The sequence below is a fragment of the Physella acuta genome, unplaced genomic scaffold (assembly GCF_028476545.2).
Source record: "Physella acuta isolate Inbredline_101_S28 unplaced genomic scaffold, ASM2847654v3 ptg000406l, whole genome shotgun sequence".
NCBI classification, from domain to species: Eukaryota; Metazoa; Mollusca; class Gastropoda; family Physidae; genus Physella; species Physella acuta.
This window is the reverse complement of record NW_026731925.1, coordinates 224,844-228,946: the sequence shown is the minus strand read 5'-3', so window position 1 is coordinate 228,946 and position 4,103 is coordinate 224,844. Positions and strand designations below refer to the sequence as shown.

Here is a 4,103-nt window from a genome sequence, read left to right as displayed (position 1 = left end):
TGCTTTAACCATTAAGAATTTAGACGTTTATGGTTTGGCAAAAGCGGGGCTTTGAACAAGTTTAGTGCTTATAATAATGAAATGTAGTTGAGTATTAATTGTATAATACAGTAAATGCAATGTTATATGACAAATTTCCTTAAAATTGAACATGTACTAAGTTACATATCACATATAAATTACTTAGTAAACTTTCCAATAATTTAGTCGGAAAAAAATACTTTTTGGTTAACTAAATGACAGATTGCAATAGCACACAATTATATCAGGACATCTGTCTGACCGTGTGTCTGAAAGCACGTTGTACTTTGCCGTTCAGCATCACGTATCGCTTCACAGCTGAATGACTTGTAAGTGTACATGATGAATAATTATGTTTTTAAATTAGGCAACACCATACAACATAATTTCGCAATGTTTTATTTCTTGTTTTGCACCTGTGATCAAACTCCCGCTGTGGGCAAACAAAATGTGATCAAAAACATTATGTGGTCCAACCACATATGGGCAAACTCATATTTTCAAATTCCCTATGGTCAAATTCCCTATAATCAAATCCTTTATGCTCAAATTCCATATTGCAAAAGCTTCGTGTACTACTATTTCGATATACTTTGATATATTTTGAGTCTAAGATATTTTTCCCTAAATAGTTGGATAAAAATGGTCTTTGATAGTTACAGTATGACAGTTTGTCCCATTATTAAAATAGTTATTTTTCAGCAGCCAAAAAGAGATTACGAGGGAGAGAGAGAGAGAGAGAGAGAGAGAGAGAGAGAGAGAGAGAGAGAGAGCACCCCATGCGAATGGCTATCTCTGTATCTGTCAATGATCGGATCACTGAGTAACTAATAGATATACGGTCACTTCCTGTGTGGATCGCCCGACTAATTCAATGATATAAGCCTATCTTTTCTTAGCTCCGACTCTATAAATAGAATCTATAAATAGAATGACAAAGCGAAGGAAACGAAATTTTAAACTGATTTCCGCCATTAAAAAATAACATGAAACCTACAGTTCACGACACATCGCATAGGAATTTAAAATAAATATTAGGCCTATAGGTTTAATACATACTGCATAGAATCTAGAAATTTAGATCTAGTGTTCTGGTTAGTTTAGAATATAGTCTAGAATCTAATCATACGGCTGCATAAAAAGAAAGTTTGAAGGAAACAGAATAGGAATCTGCAGAAGCGAAGGTAAGAAGGTTAAATTAGTAATTTACATGATTTTTATTGTACTTTCACTGTTTGTTAGGCCCAATTATTAAATCTTTAGATCAGAGGTCAAGCTTGATCATGTGTAGTATCCATTGTGGTGCATTGGAATGAAAAGCCCACATTCTTAAATATAGAATCTACTATGCCTATACTACAACTATAGCCCTATACTTTAAATTTGTTACCACAAGAAAAAGGCCTATTTACTATTTACTATTATTAGTTAGAATTAAATTAAATTGAAATATTTGTTTATCTTTATAGTTTATAGTGAATGCATGCTAATGAGCATTATTCAAGCTGCTGTTATATTTAGGCTCTATAGTTTAGGCTATATACTATAGACTATATATTATATACCAATATTAAGCATACACAATAATAATATTCATTAGACCCATAGTTACGGTAACTAAGACTCGTACTATTTAGTACTACTTTAATACTACCTTTAAACTATTAGGCATAATGAAATAATGATTAATGATTTCAGTGTTTTCCGCACTCGAGAGGAAAGAGGTTGTAGGGAACTTAGAGACTAAACCTTGCCAGCATACTGGAATTCTGGTGATGACAATAGCAGCAGATAGTATGCGGCTCAGTTAATACTAAAAACAATTGATTTTAGTAATTAGTGGTAAGCTCTTTTTAAAATAATATATTATAACATGGTATCGCAAAGATTCAGGTTGTCCGGTAAATAGTAATTAGAGTCAAGGTTATTTAGGACTATAGTTTAGTGCTTGGTTAGTAATATGCATCGAGTTGGGAAAGACAAAGAAATGGAAATACATAGAATTTAATGTGTTCATTCGCAAACGTTACTATTTTAAAAAATTTAGGCCTGCTTTTTATTGCTAAATAATAAAATCACTATACTTATCCACTATATTATGTTTAAATAAAGTGAGTTTAGATCAGTCGAGTAAATAAATTTAATAACAAGACATAACTAAAATTTACAAATTTTACTTTATTTACACTGAATATATATATATATATATATATATATCTATATATATCTATATATATATATATAATATATATATATATATATATATATATATATATATATATATATATATATATATATATATATATATATATCTATATCTATATCTATATCTATATCTATATATATATATATATATATATATATATATATATATATATATATATATATATATATATATATATGTGTGTGTGTGTGTGTGTAATTTGATTGCTATTTTATAAAAGTATGTAAATCACAGAACAAACATTACTTTGTATTGTGTCTACAGCTTAAACAAAATGCAACTACTTTGATGGATTGATCTAAATAGGGGTTAGCTTTAATTTAATAATTAGTGAGATATTCTTGCTAATCTATGTGTAAATTACTTTTCAGGACTATGAGTGTGTGTTTGTCCATCCAGATTTCATAACTACAACTGATGTTCAATAACAATGGATATTAATCAGTCTCACTGTGCCTAATCACTGTGCCTAGTTTCATCCTCAGGTAACTGTACTATAGGCATAACCCATTTTTTAAAGTAATTATTATAGCAAGAGATAGCATTATATGTTATAATAAATATAATGGATTTTAATCCAAAATATTGTATTAATTATTGTCTTTTCTTAAATTCTAATAAATCAGTGAGTTGTACAACATAGAGGTTATTTTATTTGAATGATAATTGAAACACATATTGTTACAGAGCTCAAAACTATGTACTTATCTAATGTAATTAATATACTGAAACAGTTTTATTGAAGCATATTATTTCATATTTTACCACACAGAGACTGATGTGTAAGCTTAAAGTAAAGACATCAAATCAAAGTATCAGCCATCAAGAGGGTAAATATTGATAGTCTACTTCCTTAATCTTCAATATGAATGAACACAATTTTAAATCTATAATCTTTTCTGATAATGTTTGTTTCTTGTTATTCATCATGTTCAGTGCTTTATCTTTTCAAAGTAATTAGTCATAGTAAAGAAATATTAGAGATAGTAATATAAATTTGTAATTTATTTCTCTTGCAAGTTCCACAAAAGAAAGTATCAAAATATTTTGCCTTTATTTCATTTACAGAAAAACATTCAAAATCATATTGTGATACACAAGTCAAGCAAGTCTATGACCAGCATTTTGATACAGGCCAAGAAAAAGCTGGATACTTGATTGGAAGGGTGGCACAAAAAACATGGGTTATCACTAGGGAAACAAGCTCGGAATACAGTTCACTGTTAGGACAGCAAGCCAAATACTTCTAAACTTATTTGAATCATTCTTGCTGTTTATTATAATTCATCCAATTGTCTTATTAAATATATAAATTTATATAAATACACAATTCCTAATATAGAATTTCTAAAAATGTTTTATTATAATATTTAAAAATGAAACAGACATGTTCCCAGAACACAGCCACATAATGTCAACATGTTCCCAGAACACAGCCACATAATGTCAACATGTTCCCAGAACACAGCCACATAATGTCAACATGTACCCAGAACACACCCACATAATGTCAACATGTTCCCAGAACACACAAAATGGCAACATGTTCCCAGAACACACAAAATGGCAACATGTTCCCAGAACACACAAAATGGCAACATGTTCCCAGAACACAGCCACATAATGTCAACATGTTCCCAGAACACACCCACAAAATGGCAACATGTTCCCAGAACACAGCCACATAATGTCAACATGTTCCATGAACTCACAAAATGGCAACATGTTCCCAGAACACACAAAATGGCAACATGTTCCCAGAACACAGCCAAATAATGTCAACATGTTCCATGAACTCACAAAATGGCAACATGTTCCCAGAACACACAAAATGGCAACATGTTCCCAGAACACACAA

The 4,103-nt window shown here is 30.2% G+C and overlaps 1 long non-coding RNA gene across 2 annotated transcripts; it reads left to right on the top strand.

The window, feature by feature from the left end:
- Nucleotides 1–972: 972 nt before the first annotated feature.
- On the top strand, nt 973–3,677 carry LOC131942476 (uncharacterized). 2 transcript variants are annotated; one of them, XR_009386763.1, is made up of 5 exons: nt 973–1,205; nt 1,720–1,863; nt 2,617–2,730; nt 3,018–3,075; nt 3,314–3,677. It is a non-coding gene; the product is annotated as an uncharacterized LOC131942476 (long non-coding RNA). The 2 variants fall into 2 exon arrangements; XR_009386764.1 differs by lacking the exon at nt 973–1,205 and having other exon boundaries at nt 1,645–1,863.
- Nucleotides 3,678–4,103: the final 426 nt, after the last annotated feature.